Source organism: Anabrus simplex, chromosome 5 (assembly GCF_040414725.1).
Source record: "Anabrus simplex isolate iqAnaSimp1 chromosome 5, ASM4041472v1, whole genome shotgun sequence".
NCBI classification, from domain to species: domain Eukaryota; kingdom Metazoa; phylum Arthropoda; class Insecta; order Orthoptera; family Tettigoniidae; genus Anabrus; species Anabrus simplex.
Window position 1 is genome coordinate 141,375,065 of NC_090269.1, and position 18,183 is coordinate 141,393,247.

Sequence of the window (18,183 nt, forward strand, 5' to 3'; positions counted from 1 at the left end):
CAGAACAATCAGCCTGACCAGTATAGTTTGTAAAATACTGGATAGTTTAATAGCAAAGTATATCAGAGGGATATGTGATGATAAAAATTGGTTTACGAGGAGCCAGTATGGATTTAGAAAGAAATTTTCTTGTGAGGCACAACTAGTGGGATTTCAGCAGGACATATCAGATCAGTTGGATTCAGGAGGCCAGTTAGATTGCATAGCCATAGATCTTTCCAAAGCCTTTGATAGAGTGGAACATGGAATATTATTAAAGAAATTGGAGGGAATAGGATTGGACGTAAGGGTTACACGTTGGATAAGAACATTTCTAAATTCAAGGCTTCAGAAAGTCAAAGTAGGAAGTAATATACACAGGAAGAGAAAGTTTGGAAGGGAATTGCACAGGGTAGTATAATCGGACTGTTACCTTTCTTAATATACACAAATGATTTAGGGAACAATATAACATCAAAAATAAGATTGTATGCAGATGATATAATTGTTTATAAGGAAATAATAACATTGAGGATTGTTCAGAATTACAAAGGGACCTTGAAAGTATCCAACAGTGGGTTGAAGAAAATAGTATGAAGGTTAATGGAGGCAAATCAACTGTTACAACATTTACAAACAGGAGCTTCAAAACTGAATTTGAATATACTTTGGATGAGGTAGTTATCCCAAAAGATGGCAAGTACAAATACTTAGGTGTGAGATTTGAAAGTAATTTGCACTGGAAGGGTAATATTGATGACATTGTTGGGAAAGCAGACAGATCGATACATGTCATAATGAGGCTACTTTAAGGATGCAACAAAGAATTAAAAGAAAAAAGTTACTTAAGTATGGTTCGTCCATTATTGGAATATGCAAACAGTGTTTGGGATCCTCACCAAGAATACCTAATAAAAGAAATAGATAGTGTGCAGAGGAAAGCAGCAAGATTTGTAACAGGGGATTTCAGGAGAAAGAGTAGTGTATCAGAAATGTTAGAGGAACTAGGGTGAGAAACTTTAAGGAAGAGAAAGGAGAAAACTAGACTTATAGGATTATATAGAGCCTATACAGGAGAAGAAGCATGGGGAGAAATCCGTGAGAGGCTTCAGTTGGAAAATAATTATATTGGCAGAACTGACCACAAGTTTAAAATTAGAAGGAATTTTAGCAGAAGCGACTGGGGTAAATTTTCATTCATTGAGAAGTGTGTGAAGGAGTGGAACTGTTTACCAGGGGTAGTGTTTGATCCTTTTCCAAAATCTGTACATATATTCAAGAAGAGAATAAACAGCAACAGGGAAAATAAATGAAATATTAGAGGGAATTCGACCAGTGCAGGCTATTGTAAATAAAATGTGTGTCTAAAGAAAAAAATTAATTCCATCCCCTGGTCCACGGAGTTTGGACAGCCAAAGTAGGGGACTGCCTGTAGGGGTGAAGTACAGTGGGGACTTCGAGGGCCCTGGGACCACTACGGTAGCTGTGAAGGCCTTTCAGAAACTCTGAAAAGTGGTGGCAAAAGGAGGCTCTGGTTAAGACGCAGCAGGTCGTTATGCTACTTAGGTTCCAAAATGGGTAAAAAAAAGTAAATAAATTCAATGTAAATTTTAATCTTATACCAATTGCATAGTATTATTTGAAGTAATTCCACATACTGTATATGAGTTGACTATGTTTGTAAGTATAGGAGATATTATAAGTAGAATTTTGTAAACAATATAAATTTATTAAGGATGATCTGTTGTTTAATGGAAAAAAATTGAAGCATAAATTGTATGTTATTGTATTCTAGAAAAAAAAAAAATTCTTCTCTTGTTAATTTAAAATTTAGTGCTTGACAATAATGTATTTTAGTGTACCATCTGCCACCGAGGTAGACACCTCATTTGCAAGTAAAGAGATTTTGATGTGTCTTTACATAGTAACTTAATGTATAAAATGGTTCCATACCTTAGGCCTACTGTTGTTAAAGTCCAATTCTACCGTGACCCTGGAGGAGGTACGTTTGAAACTGCTCTGCGTCTTGTATAATATTGATGTGTGTGTTCTGCTGTTTGCTTCTCCTTCCGGAGAGGCAAGGCTGTGGAGAGGGGAGGAGGCATGTCGCTTATTGTTACGGCTTCGTCTTTAGAAGGGGTGAAGGGATTGGATGTACAAAATGGCGGAGGCTCGTTCTTATTCGTCCTTTTATTGTCTATGTTGTTTCTTTTGCCTAAAGTTTCAAGATTTGATAATATCCCTTCAAATATAGGGTTCCTATTGTCAATTGTATCATTCAGGTTATTGTCCCGATTACTTTTTTGTTCTAAATAAATATATAGATTTTCTAATGTATTTAGCAGAGCTCCTTTGTTTATTTTATGTAATATAGTTAAATACTGCTCTATAGTTGTGAACTGATGTCCGGTTGTACTCATGTGTTGGCCCATCGCGGAAAATATTTTATGCCTCTCAGCATTGACATGTTCTAAGTTTCTTACAGTAAACATAAGTTTTTCACATTGATGACATTTTAGTTTGTATACTCCTGATTCTGAATGTTTTTTCCTAGGGAATTAACACTATTGTAACTAAAGAATTTTTCTTTGTATTGTTACTGGTTGAATACGCCATCTTATAGTTATATTTTCTGAACAAATTCGTTACTGTATATAAGTTAGGGTTGTTGAACGTGAGCTTGGCGTATTTATCTTTCTTTTTTATTTTGGGTGTTAGATTAGTTTGTAACTTCTGTTTGAATTTTCTGATTAGTTTTTAACCATATTTAGTTCAAATCCATTGTATTGGGCTTGTTTACGGATAAAGAGCTGTTCGTTTTCACGTTCCGTGTTTGTAAGGGGTATATTAAATGCTCTATATATGTAACTGTAGTAACCTGACCTTTTTTGTGATTCTGGATGCAATGAGTAGTTCTTTATTGTAATGGGAGTCAAAGTGGGTTTTCTGTGTATCTTGAAGGCAAACTCTTGCCTTTTTCCGTGTTATATTTATGTCTAAAAATTTTATGGAACCTTCTTTTTCTTTTTCTACTGTAAACTTTATTCTAGAATCCAATGAAATGAAATGGCGCATGCCTTTTAGTGCCGGGAGTGTCCAAGGACAAGTTCGGCTCGCCAGTTGCTGGTCTTTTGAGTTGACACCCGTAGGCGACCTGCGCGTCGTGATGAGATGAAATGATGATGAAGACGACACATAAACTCAGCCCCCGTGCCAGCGGAATTAACCAATTTTGGTTAAAATTCCCGACCCTGCCGGGAATCGAATCCGGGACCCCTGTGACCAAAGGCCAGCACGCTAACCATTTAGGCATGGAGCCGGACTCTAGAATCCAATGTATTTAATTTATTAAGGATATGTTCACTGTTGTTCACTCTACGATCTATTACTGCAAAAGTGTCGTCTACAAAGCGTAACCATAAAATGAGACCCTCTATTTGTCCTATTATTTTGGTATTTTTTAGATAATCAAGATAAATATTGGCTAAAATGCCCGAAGCGGGAGCTTCCATAGGGAGGCCTTCGTATCTGTATATCTTCTTATTGTAAATGAAATAATTGTGTTTCATAATGAATTTGAGAATATTAATAAAATCCTCTATTTCTGGTAGGCTGAGTTGCTTGTGTTCTATTAGATTCTTCCTGATAATTTTTATTGTTTCATCCACTGGAATATTTGTATACATGTCCTCGATGTCAAAGGAGCATGTTACTTGATGAGGTGTTAATTTAAAGTTCTTGAGTACTTTGCAAAAATCTACAGAAATTTTTATTGGTGTTTTGTTGTAAAAAACGTAATGATTGGTTAGGAATGTATGTACGTATTGCGATGTTTTATAAGTAGGACTGCTGTGGAAGATTATTACTGGTCTTATGGGTATTCCTTCTTTATGAACTTGGGTAAGGTCATTGCAGTTGGAAGTCCGGGATTCATATTAATCAGTTTCTGGATACCTTGTTCATTTAAAACGGTTGCGTTTCTTAGTAATGTTTTTTACTTTTTCTGAGTATTAATTGCAGGGTCTCGATCTATTTCTGAGAAAGTGCTATTGCTGAAAAAGTTTCTGTTTTCCTGATATATTCCTCCTTATCTAAAACTACTATTTTCCCCCTTAACAGCTTTGGTAATTACTATTTCTTCTGGTTTTATTTTTTGTGATAAACTTAAAGTGGGTTTAATTCTGTTTTGGGAAACTTTTAAGCCTTTTACAAGGCATAGAATTTTCTTTTCTACCTCGTGTCTGACGTCATTTTGAACTTTGTTAGGGAGTTTTTGTATAGCCGCTTCAACTTCTGCAATGGTGGTTATTAGCTCTTCTTCTTTGTTATTTCCTATCCAATTGAAATTAGGGCCTTGACTTAGGGTTTTCTTTTCCTCCTCCGTGAGATTAACTTTAGAAATGTTCCTAACAGGAGAGGGGTATTCTTTGAATTCTGTTTCTGAATTTGAAGAGTAAGTCTTGCCTTTTTCTTTGTTTGTTTGTCTTGGCATTTTTTAACGATATTAATTTATTATTAAGGGTTTCTTGTTTTTTGTTTAAAATGATATCCATTTTTTCAACGGTGTATCTTTGAAACGAATCCCACTCCAAGGGCAAAAGTAGTATTGGACTTTGGAGATATGTCAAATACATTTTACCACTGAAAAATGCTTCCTTCCTATAGAGGTATTTTATTACGTTTCTTAGCCATATTCGATTAACTCTTTTTTGAATTTCATAGTGGTACCTAAAGGGTACATTTCTTTTAGGTTTTACTTTAAAATTTAAGAACTAGGTTATCTTTGAGACAATTTTTTAAGAAATCTATGTCCTTAGTTCACTTAGCTACTTTCACCTTTAGATTAAAATAGATGTTGGCTTGTTTATTTGCCTGGTTGTCCTAAGGATTGCAGCAACTTAATTTCTTTCTTCAGAGCTACCTCCTTTGGTGAATCGGGAGGTTTAGGTAACTTAGGAAGAGAATCACATGCAACATGATATTCTTCAATGCAGAGGTTGGAAGCTGCTTTTCATCCTGTAAAGTAAAATATGTTTGCATCAAACACAATTTTTTCTACTTTTATTAATCATTCTCCGTCAATAGTGTAGGCCTAAATCTCCATCTGTCTGAAAATTTAATGAGTGAAGAATATGTACAATTTAACATGAGCAATTCAGCACCTTGCGGAATGGAACTTTAAACATCAAACGTGAACATACTTTTGACCATGTGTTGGGGTTTAAGCGGATACTTACAGTCTATAATACTGTCAAATGATATGTCCCCTCAGAAAAGGTAACACAGAAAAATTACTCTTTGTAACTAGGTGCTGAAATTCTATTTACAGTGCAGTGGAATGTTCACTGTATGCCTACTGCATATTCCAGATCTGAAATTACTATAGCCTAACCCTTTCCGGGTCACGGCGCAATATATTGCGCCTCGCGGGAAGTGCCCCAGCAGTTACGGCGCAATATATTGCGTGTCGAACTTCCAAGCATCATATCTTCGCTTCTCTTTGACTTTCAGCAATGATTGAAGAATTTGTCGTATCTGCCATCTATCGGCTATATTACGGAAGCTTGCACTAATTTGTATTCTCTTTGGGAACGCTGTTAACTTAAATTTTTTATGTGAATGTCTACCGCACTTGCGAGTCAATGCGATCTGATAAACATGGCTGCTCGCAGGCAAGCGGAAGTTTTTGAAAAGTGATGAAAAAATGTTTGAAATATTAATGAATGATGAAAGTGAGGGTTCAGATTTGTGTGAAATTGACTTAGAAAGTGTTGAAGATATTGTGCCCGAAGTTTCAACTTGTGACGATGAAGATGTAAGTGACAATGATGAAGAATTATAACCAGCTACCGCGAAGAGGCAGAAACGAAATATATCAACTGATCATCGGGTCTGGGAAAAAGAAACGGGTATTAATAAATTTTTACCTACTGATTTCGGCTATAAGCCTGATCTTGCCGGAATCCAGGATCAATATTTGAATGAAAACTCTCCAGAACTAGACATTTTCAAAATAATTTTTCCGCATACCTTAGTGGAAAAAATAGTCATAGGAACGAACTTGTATCACTCGCAATATGTAGAGAATAATTAGGTCATTTCTCCCACATCCCGAGCGTCAAAATGGACCGATGTTACTGTCGAAGAAATGTATTTGTTTTAGCAATAAGTATTAATGGGTCATGTAAACAAACATACCTTGGAAGAATATTGGTTTGTGCTCAGCCCCGTGCTTTGAGGAATATCATACAAAAAAACTTTTAAGCAGGTAAATTGTGTGATATTGTTGTTTTTCATTTCATTCATCTGTATTTTATCCATTTTTGTGAATATAATGTCCAATGAGTGTGTTTTGCTATTTATAGAGAGATTTATTTGTGCCTGTAAAAACCTAAATTGTGGGGTATGTGAGCGTTTAGAAAACCCGACCTTGAAAGGGCTAAAAATAGCAAATAATACAAACCTCAACTGGTACTTGCCGTTGAATAACTCTACGTTCTTTCTTGGGTGGCTGAAGCAGATGATCTGGAAAATTGAAAATTTCAGGTACTGCATCATCATTTTTTAATTTATTTACTGGTGACAAAAGGTCCCATGAGCCTCTGGCTCATGATAGGGACAATACAGTACATACTATTTTAAGGCGAAACAATAATTACATTTCATATACAATAGCTTTTTCTGTAAAGTGACAAGTACATTTCAGGATAACTAAGACATTGCCTTTTATTTTTTACATGGTAGGATCATAGTTTTTCAGAAGTATATTCAGATATTGCGTGGATGTAATATATTAAATATGGGCAATATATATATTATTGTATTAAATAAAGCAAGTTATACAGAGATTATATTGAGATATCTGTAAAAGAGTAATATTCCATCAGTTTTTTCTTAAAACCTATAACCGATTTAGAGTTCTTTATAACAGGAGGCAACACATTGTATTCCCTAAACATTGATGATTCTATGCCTTTCACTCCATACTCTACTGAATTAGAGTGAGAGGGATATATCCTTAATGATCCTCTAGTTTCATATCCATGAATTTCACTAAAATGGGAGAAGTTAACAGTAGAATGGGTTAATTTCCTGTCTAGCTTATACATAAAGACTGCTGATGAAAATGCAATTTGTTTATGGAATGGCAGAATATTTGACTCTGTGAAAAAACTTCATGTGACGGTTTGAGGAAGGGGAATCCATACATGATTTTGATGGCTCTTTTTTGTAGCATTTCCAAATTATTAATGTAATCTTTCCTACACCTTCCCCAAATAAAGCTTGTGTATGTTAGATGTGGGTGGATCATTGCATAATATATACCCTTCAATTGTTGATGAGAAAAATTACTGTATCTTAATCTGTGCATTATTCCTATCAAAGGGGTAATTTTGCTGATTACATAATCAATATGACTTTTCCAGGAAAGTGTTGAGTCTAATATTATACCAAGATACTGTACCCGTAAAAATGTGTTCATATTTTTAAGGCGCTTGATATTAAATAAACGAGCATGATTCTTGATCTCGGTTGTGGCTTTATCATTGGAGCTGGTACAGAGAGAGGTATAGTTATCAAATTGAGAGATTATTTTGATAAATTGAGTTTATTGATCATCAAAAGCAAGTTCATATCACCTTCATACAGCAGCGTGGAAATGTCGTGGCTGGTTGGTACCTCCAAGCCCTGGGATGGTGCTGGACATCGACCACACCTGCTCGGATGAGGAGTTCTGGAACGTCTGGAGGTTCTGGAAGTGTCTCGACGTTCTGGAAGTCTCGACGTTCTGGAATATCTCGAAGATTGGCATGCGTTCCTGGGTTCGATTCGAGACGTAATTCACACCTGAATTTCCTGTACGGCACTCCGAACATTCAGGGCACTGTCTGAACAGATATGACCTTTTAATTATGATTACCGCAAAAACGTTCTAGAATAATCACTCGAAGAACAAGTACTGGTAGAAATGCAAGTTCATAAGGCAAGCTCACTGTAAGTCAGAATGTTCTAGAGGATTACTGTTACTGCAGTCCTAAATGCATAGTTCTGAAGGTTTAAAACATATTGGCAATGAACTGGATAAGTAGCACTCGGAAACTGTCCTGTTGCATTAATAAGCGAAGTGAATAGCCCTTAAAGAAAATAATATTTGAAAGAAAAAGTCTGACTTCATAAATTATGGATCACTCAAAATACTGGAAAGTTCTAGGCTTTCTGGAAATGCGATATGCGTATTCTGAATTGTCACAGTCTTTAAGAATCAAAACATAAGTCCCTGTGCAGCACTTGGAAAGCATTGCATATTTCACAATTAAACGTAATGTTGAATGTCCCCTAAGTTCAATGTTCCAGAAATCGATTCAAAAATATAAGTTCGAAAAAGTTCGAAACGTAAGTTCAATGCGATACACAACACGCGTGAAATTCAATCGTCGTCGAATAAGTAAGTCCTTATGTGGCACTTCAAAAAAAAAGTTCCAATGTACAGAAATAACAAAGTTCCAATGTGCCAAAATGTTGAAGTCCCAACACGACACTCGAAGAAAATAAAGTTCCAACGTGTCGAAATGTTAAAGTCCCAACACGACACTCGAAGAAAATAAAGTTCCGATGACAATGTTCCAGTACGTCACCTTAAGAAAATAATAAAGTCTTATCGCGACACTTGGCGAAAATAACTAAGTTCCAATGAGACGCTTCAGAAAAAAAACAAAGTTCTTATATGGCACTTTAAGAAAACATCAAAGTCCAATCACGACACACGAAAAAAACAAAGTCCCAATGTGGCAATATGACAAAGTTCCAATACGATGCTCTCAAAAGTAAAGTCCCATTCAGGCACTTCAAGAATATGATAAAGTCTTGATACAACACTTAGAGAAAATACCGAATTTGGATTTCGCAGACTGTCGACTAGAAGTTCGACACGCACAACACTTCTCTTGTCACCCGTGTCACAGAGACGGCGGAGTGACAGACACTGAATTAGTAGGTCGGGTGGGCCTCCTTTTATACACGTTCGCATGGAAGTGTCTAGAACTCGGGTACTATCTACCCTTATAACTTCTATAATACTCGGTGGATTTTCTTGAAATCTGAAGAGATGATGTCCATTGTAGAGGCTTTTAAGTTGGCAATGTCAAAATAGCGATAAATTAGCTCAAAATGTACTTTTGAGGACGAGCTGGATCATTACCATATATGGTAGCGGATAGCTGGCTTACGGCGGCCACGTCACTCGCTGGGTACGTCACTGCGTTCGGCGGGCTGCCTACCTTCCATCTCGCGCGAAGTTCAATAAACATACTTCGGACTTCTGTCGTAGCGGTGTTCCCGGTACATGTCTCCCCTCTTAGGGCAAAGAAAATTCGACGAGGATTTTCTTTAGGCTTCTCTCTCGAAGTATGTTTTTAAGCTAGAAGCATTGTATATTCCCTCGGCGGTTCCATCTAATTTATCCACTTTGTACGCGCCATTGGCGAGGTTTTCTCCAATTTTATAAGGTCCTATGAACAATGGGCAAAACTTTGCATCGACTCTTCTTTCCGGATGTGACACGGCTGGTTTGCGAATGAGTACAAGATCGCCGACCTGCATTGGTTGTCTAAAGGTACGATGTTGTTGTCTTCTCTCCCTAAGCTGAGCTGCATGTCTTAGCTTGCCTAAGGCATTTCCTATCCTTGTTTGTTGGTTAATGTCCACCTCAGGGGGAGCGTGTAACCATTGGTCCCATGGTCGGTCAGGTGTTATACCTCTGTGAAGTCTTAGTGGAATGTCCCGAGTCGATTCATGGGTCGTAGAGTTTATGATCTCCTGCATGATTGGAAGCACCTCTATCCATTTCCAATGTTGGGATCCGCAGTAGATTCGGCAAAACTTTGCAATTTCTCGCATCACCCTCTCGGCAGGATTGGCCTCTGGATGCCGTATTGAATTCATGATATGTCGTAATTTCATGTCTTCTATTGCTACCCGGAACTCGTCGGATGTGAATTGACTCCCGTGGTCAGTCAAGAGGAACTTAGGTTTCTCGATCTCTGGTATAATGTTTCTCTTGAGCCGCCTTAGGATATTAGCAGTGGTGGATCTTTGTATAGGCAAAAGCATCGTGTATTTTGAGAAAACATCAACTACCACAACGATGTGCCGATTGCCTCGAGTAGCCTTTGGTAAAGGGCCGTAGATATCTAAGGCTAACACCTCTCGCGGTTGCTCTGGGATGATTGGTCTAGGAATCTCTCGTAATAGCCGGTTGTTAGGCTTAATCCTCTGACATAAGTCGCAAGTTCTGATGACCTTGCGGACATCCCTTCTCATACATTCCCAAGTGAATTTCTCTTGAATAACGCTGGTGACTTTATCCGTGCCAGCATGTCCTGTAATAGAATGGCAGTGCCAAATTATTGCAGAGCGTAATTTAGGTGGGGCATATATCCTACTTTTAGTTTTTGCCCGATCTACATATTTGCATATGAGTCCCCCGTAGTAGCAAAATGACTTAGCTAGTTGACGAATGCGAGGGTATTCGTCATCGTCGGCAGGAATGGATCCCTTAAAGTATCTTATGAGCTCATGGGTTTTCCTATCCCTTCCTTGCATCTGGGGAAGGTAGCCAAGCTTCCTTAGAAATTCCTCATCATCATTATTCAGTACTTCAATAGGCTGGACCGCTATTTCTTCCACGGGATTGCGTCTTAAGGAGTCCGCGAGTGTGTTCTTTTTTCCAGGTCGGTGTACAACAGTAATATTAAACTGCTGAATGAACAGCGCCCACCTGGTCACTCTCTCACTTGTAAGGTCTGCTGACATTATGAATGTGAGGGCCTTATGGTCGGTGTAAGCTGTAACTGGGTATCCGAAAACAATCTTTCGCCAGTACTGTAACGAATAAACAATTGCTAATGCCTCCAATTCCGTCACGGTGTATGCCTTCTCATGAGGCTTGAGTTTCCTACTCATGAAGGAAATGAAGAATCTGGAGTTGGGATCAGCTGGGTCAACTTGATATAGTACTGCCCCAATTCCAATCGTACTAGCATCACACTCGATATTGAAAGACCATTCAAAGTTCGGATACGACAATTTGACACAATTGCTAAGCATTTCCTTGGTGGCTAGGAATGATAGTTCACAATCCTCTGTCCACTTCCATCGATTGTTCTTTCGCAACAACTGTTGCAACGCAGCTACCGTTTCCGTATACTTCGGGCAATGCTGGGAAAAGAACTGACATAGGCCCAAAAATTGTCGGACCTGCTTAATCCGAATTGGCTTTAGAAAGTTCAAGATACATTCAATTTTCGCTGGGTTGGGCTTGATGCCATCTCCACTAATCACGTGGCCAAGGAACAGAACTTCAGTTTTAAAAAACTGACTTTTCTTCACATTTATTTTGAAATTCTATGGCTTCTAGTTCCTGTAATACTTTCTGGACATCTTCTCGATGCTGCTCTAATGTTTCAGAGGCAATCAGGATGTCATCAACATAAATGGTGGTTATGGACTTCACCTCATCAGACAGTTGGCTTTCTAACGCCCTTATTAATACGGCTCCTGAATTTCGAATTCTAAATGGAAGCCGATTAAAGACGTACGTGATATTGTCAAAAATGAAGCCTGTAAATACTTTACTCTCATCGTCCAGCACGATGTGAAAGTAAGAGGAAGTCATATCCAAGAGAGTGAAGTATTTCTTCCCATAAAATTTCCGGATAATGTCTCTAGGTAAAGGTGGGTGATCGTACTCCATGACTAATCTCTCGTTTAAGGCCCTAGCATCCAAACATACCCGCAGACAATCGTTGGGTTTTCGAACTATAGCCAAAGGTTTAACGTAGGGTGTGACGCACTTTGATATTATCCCATCTTGCTCCATCTGTTGAATGAGTGCTCTCGCTTCGGCTCTATACTTTTCCGGTATAGGATAGGGACGTTTTTTATAAGTGGAAGTATCCTTGACATCTAAATGATATTTAAAATCTCGGATCTCTCCGGGTTTATCATTGAACACGTCTGGATAAGTTTCGAAGATTTCCTTGACTGAATCCGCAACGTCTTTGTTGGCCACTGGGTCTTCAATCACACTGATTACGGAGCTGACATAGTCTGGACCGTCGTCGTACATCTCATCTATCAGGGGTACATCTTTGACGGGTCCCACTTCTTCGGGATCACCCTCTTCATCTTCGACTGGTGCAGCATCGCTATTTCCACCATCGAATTCTTCTTGCGGGGTATCTATCCCTTGTATCCGACCGTCGTCTCCTTCGATCAGCTGTAATTCTACAGGGTCAACGTTATAAAATGTAATGACATTTGCTGTGTAATCGATCACTCCTCCATATTTGATGAGAAAATCCGATCCAAGGATAACATTGAATTTCATCTGAGAGATTACTAGAAAAACATGCTCAAATTGAACATGTCCCACGACGAATTCCATAAACGCTTGTAGTTTACATTTAATGCACTTATCTGGAACAATCTCTTTGATCCTAAGTTGGGAAACAGGCATCACAAGTACATCACGTCTCTCCTTTATGGCTTCTAATAGTCTGGCTGAAATAAGTGAGGCTTGAGCTCCTGAATCTACCAATGACATAACTTTAATATTGCCAACCCTAATGGTGATTACTGGCAAGCTACGTTGGATTCTTGGCCTAGACGGTGTCATGTCTTCATGGAGTAGTTCCGAGTCCTCTACGTGCCAATAATGTACCTGAGTTATGCAGAGCAGCTCTTCCCTCCTTCCATTTTCAGGCAATCTTCTTAAGAAAACATTGGAGTTTTTTTTGCACCCGTTGCGTTAGGGTTCGGGGCAGGCGTTTCGTTTTTCTTACCAGCGGCTTGCTGATACTCTAGCGAGGCGGCTCCTTCTTGATCCTCGCCCTTTCGCTGTTCTTTCAAGTACTCTTGAGTATCTCGCCATCGTCTATTCAGTTCATCTCGATAAGAAACCCTATCCTCTACTTGTTGGGCCTCTGTTGGCTTTTTCCATGTTAATCTATTTTGGTATGGCGCTTTCCCTCGGTCCGGCCGTCCTTTATACCCTCGATATCGGGTAGGTGTGTTTCGTGATATAGGCCGTTCCTCTGGTACTTCCGGATCTGGACGTCCTTGTGTCACAATGGCGACAGGACTGGTAGTCATTTCTTTAGTCTTACTCCCTTTCGGTAAACATTGAGCGTGGGCTGTATCCAATCTACGAAGTATCCCATCCATTTGTTCTAAAGATTGTATGTCAGCAGCTACCAAAATCTCCTGAACTTGGGCTGGGAATTGCAACGTGATTGCCTGGATAAGCTCTTGCTCAGGCAACGGTGGATCCAAAAATTGCATCTTCTTAAGTTGCCCGATGAAATAATCTGAATAACGGGATGTGTTTATAGAAGTATTGTACTTCTTAGCATACAACTGCAACTTAATTAAATGTTGCGCCTCTGAATTCCAAAAACGCTTCAATAGAGCTTCCTTGAATTCAGAATAAGTGTTAAAGCAATATTTAAAAGCGGAATACCATGATAGAGCGCGTCCCTCTAGTAACTTGGAAACGACACGAAGCTGTCGATCAGGACTGATTTTATTTTCTTGAAAATATTCTTCAATGTTGAGTAAAAATTCCCTAGCGGTGTATTCCTCCTTCCCAGAGAATTTAGCAGGTTTTTCATCGGTCATTCGGATGATAGTGGTAATGTTTGCGTTTTCATTAGTTTTTAATAGACTGGAAGAAAATAAGGGAGTATCCTTCAGTTCTAAATTAGAGACTTTACTACCAAGGGTTTCTATCTGTTCTTGTAGTTCTGTTTTAACATCCTTCACCTGTTGTTTAATAGTATCTTCTACTACCTTAACTTCATCTTGGAGATCCTTTTTTAATTCGGATACGTCTCGACATATACGCGTAACCTGAGTGTGTGTAGTATCTAATTGAGATGTAAATTTTTTATCAAACTCTCCCTGTTTACCCTTTATAAGACTGACTTCATTGTTTACTCTTTGAATGTCATTTTTAAGCGTATCTCTAAGGTTCTCCTGAATAGAGGCTATTTTAACCTGGGCTAAAGATAATTGTGAGTGTGATTCCTGTAACTGAGTTTTTAAGCCTTCCATCTCTTTAGCAATTGCCTGAGAAGTGGGGAGAATGGCTTTGAAGTTCATCTTTAAGAAGAGCTACAACTTGGGATTTAATTTCTTCTTTCATGACCTCCATGTTACTTTTCAATTGGTCATTGATTTCGGAAAATTTTTCATCTACCCTAGCGTTGGACTCTTTAAATTTTTGTTCAATGCGAGCACCAGTCTGAGTAAACCTTTGTTCTAGGTTGGCATTCGCTTCTACAAACTTCTTATCTATTTCAGCATTAATTTGAACTACGGATTCCCTAAATTGACGTTCAAGGTTGGAACTGGATTCATTAAGTTGACGTTCAAGATTAGAATTAGACTAATTTAACTGTTCTCTCAATGACTGTTCAAGATTGGAACTAGATTCATTAAGTTGTTCTTTGGTCTCAACAATCCTACGTTCAAGATTAGAGCTGGACTCACTAAGTCGGTGTTCTAAGTTTTCAGTTGCTACTTTCATACTGAGCCTAAGGGCTTCAATCGCTGCCATAATCTCCTCCATTTTATTAAAATATATAACTCTAGTACCAAGTACAGAAATAATGATTGACACACTTCAAAAAATATTTCTTTAAAGATGTTCAAAACTTGCATTCAGTCTAAAGTTCAAAGTCTTAAGTCCTAGTGCCAATGTTTCAACACAAATTAATTAAACCAAGTCTTTGCAAATCACCTCTACCAAATCACTTAAATTATGCACTTATATTTCAATCAAGTTAGTGTCCACTGAAATTTAAAACTCTCCTATTCTGATTGAATTTAATCACCATAGTTTGAGCTGTATGTAAGTCTTTCATGTTCAGCTCCAATGAAATCTGGCCCCACGTTGGGCGCCACGTATACTACCTCCTCTCTGTACCCGTAAAAATGTGTTCATATTTTTAAGGCGCTTGATATTAAATGAACGAGCATGATTCTTGATCTCGGTTGTGGCTTTATCATTGGAGCTGGTACAGAGAGAGGTATAGTTATCAAATTGAGAGATTATTTTGATAAATTGAGTTTATTGATCATCAAAAGCAAGTTCATATCACCTTCATACAGCAGCGTGGAAATGTCGTGGCTGGTTGGTACCTCCAAGCCCTGGGATGGTGCTGGACATCGACCACACCTGCTCGGATGAGGAGTTCTGGAACGTCTGGAGGTTCTGGAAGTGTCTCGACGTTCTGGAAGTCTCGACGTTCTGGAATATCTCGAAGATTGGCATGCGTTCCTGGGTTCGATTCGAGACGTAATTCACACCTGAATTTCCTGTACGGCACTCCGAACATTCAGGGCACTGTCTGAACAGATATGACCTTTTAATTATGATTACCGCAAAAACGTTCTAGAATAATCACTCGAAGAACAAGTACTGGTAGAAATGCAAGTTCATAAGGCAAGCTCACTGTAAGTCAGAATGTTCTAGAGGATTACTGTTACTGCAGTCCTAAATGCATAGTTCTGAAGGTTTAAAACATATTGGCAATGAACTGGATAAGTAGCACTCGGAAACTGTCCTGTTGCATTAATAAGCGAAGTGAATAGCCCTTAAAGAAAATAATATTTGAAAGAAAAAGTCTGACTTCATAAATTATGGATCACTCAAAATACTGGAAAGTTCTAGGCTTTCTGGAAATGCGATAAGCGTATTCTGAATTGTCACAGTCTTTAAGAATCAAAACATAAGTCCCTGTGCAGCACTTGGAAAGCATTGCATATTTCACAATTAAACGTAATGTTGAATGTCCCCTAAGTTCAATGTTCCAGAAATCGATTCAAAAATATAAGTTCGAATAAGTTCGAAACGTAAGTTCAATGCGATACACAACACGCGTGAAATTCAATCGTCGTCGAATAAGTAAGTCCTTATGTGGCACTTCAAAAAAAAAGTTCCAATGTATAGAAATAACAAAGTTCCAATGTGCCAAAATGTTGAAGTCCCAACACGACACTCGAAGAAAATAAAGTTCCAACGTGTCGAAATGTTAAAGTCCCAACACGACACTCGAAGAAAATAAAGTTCCGATGACAATGTTCCAGTACGTCACCTTAAGAAAATAATAAAGTCTTATCGCGACACTTGGCGAAAATAAATAAGTTCCAATGAGACGCTTCAGAAAAAAAACAAAGTTCTTATATGGCACTTTAAGAAAACATCAAAAGTCCAATCACGACACACGAAAAAAACAAAGTCCCAATGTGGCAATATGACAAAGTTCCAATACGATGCTCTCAAAAGTAAAGTCCCATTCAGGCACTTCAAGAATATGATAAAGTCTTGATACAACACTTAGAGAAAATACCGAACTTGGATTTCGCAGACTGTCGACTAGAAGTTCGACACGCACAACACTTCTCTTGTCACCCGTGTCACAGAGACGGCGGAGTGACAGACACTGAATTCGTAGGTCGGGTGGGCCTCCTTTTACACACGTTCGCATGGAAGTGTCTAGAACTCGGGTACTATCTACCCTTATAACTTCTATAATACTCGGTGGATTTTCTTGAAATCTGAAGAGATGATGTCCATTGTAGAGGCTTTTAAGTTGGCAATGTCAAAATAGCGATAAATTAGCTCAAAATGTACTTTTGAGGACGAGCTGGATCATTACCATATATGGTAGCGGATAGCTGGCTTATGGCGGCCACGTCACTCGCGTGGTACGTCACTGCGTTCGGCGGGCTGCCTACCTTCCATCTCGCGCGAAGTTCAATAAACATACTTCGGACTTCTGTCGTAGCGGTGTTCCCGGTACAATACTTAGCTGAGTTGATTCGCTCTATTACTTGGTCCTTTACGGTAACAGTGTTTTATGAAAGATTAAGTATTTTGTTTTAGTCACATTTATGATCATTTTTTGAGATAAAGCCCAGTACGATAACTTGTCCAAGTCACAATTTATATCTTCCATAATTTGCGTTTCACATAGTCCTTTGTAAGTTATTAAGATATGATTGGCAAATACTTTACATTTTCCCTTTAGTGTATGTCATTAATATAAATGAAGAATAGAATTGGACCTAGTACTGAGCCCTGCGGAACTCCTGTTTTTGTTTGATGCTTAGAACTTTCAGTATCGTTAATCATCACATATTGTGTTCAGTTTGATAAATAATTTTGGAACCATTTGTGTGCTAAACCCCTAATTCCTGCTAATTTTAACTTGTTCAGAAGTATTTTGTGGTCAACCAGGTCAAATGCATTTTTAAGATCTATGAGTAGCTCTGCTTCTAATTTATTTTCAGCTAAGGTCTTTTGAACATCTATTACTGTATCAAATACAGCATTATCAGTTACTCTATTTGGGAGAAACCCATATTGATTATTGGAAAAGTAATTAGTTTTACACAGAAATTTACCAATCTAATTTTTACTACCATTTCCATGAGTTTCCCAATTGCAGATAATATACTAATTGGTCTGTAATTGGATGGATCTGTGTTATCTGATTTAAAAATAGGTTTGTTTCTATCTGCACCATACATGTAGCTGGTCTCAGAAAAGTGGTCACTACGGATAAAACTGTATTTTGATGGGGTCCAGTCTTTCCTTCTCACAGCTAACCCACTTCTTTAATATTTCTGCACGTTTCCATGGAAATCTGCAATTGAAGTTATGATTTCTGTAACTAGGTCATTTCGACTATAACCTATAAAATGTAACGTACGATGCCAAAATATCATGTAAGATATTTCCATAAACATAGAATACTCAATGACAAGAGCCAAACCGGAAGAAAATAGTAATTATCGTTGAAAAATATCATATTTATAGCTTTGCAGTGAGGTAGTTATTAGACTGCTTACATGTGGAAAACAAGCTTTTGTGAGTTCACATCTGTTTTCTTCTGCTGCCTGTTAGTGCAACCGATAGTAATTATCGTTGAAAAATACCATATTTATAGCTTTGCAGTGAGGTGGTGCTTAGACGGCTGCCTGTTAGTGCAACCGTATGCTACACAAGAAATAGGCATCTTGATTGTATCACAAATTCGATGTACGGTCGGATATTACAAAAAAAAAAAAAAAAAAAAAAAAAAAAAAAAAAAAAAAAAAAACCATCAAACACAACACATCAGCTGACTTCCAGACTGT

General features: G+C 38.1%; 1 long non-coding RNA gene across 1 annotated transcript; it reads right to left on the reverse strand.

Moving 5' to 3' along the window:
* Positions 1–4,677: 4,677 nt before the first annotated feature.
* Positions 4,678–18,137, reverse strand: LOC136874701 (uncharacterized). Its single transcript, XR_010860275.2, has 3 exons — positions 17,896–18,137; positions 6,443–6,504; positions 4,678–4,995 (listed from the first exon to the last, which is right to left on the reverse strand). It is a non-coding gene; the product is annotated as an uncharacterized lncRNA (long non-coding RNA).
* Between the last annotated feature and the right edge of the window lie 46 nt (positions 18,138–18,183).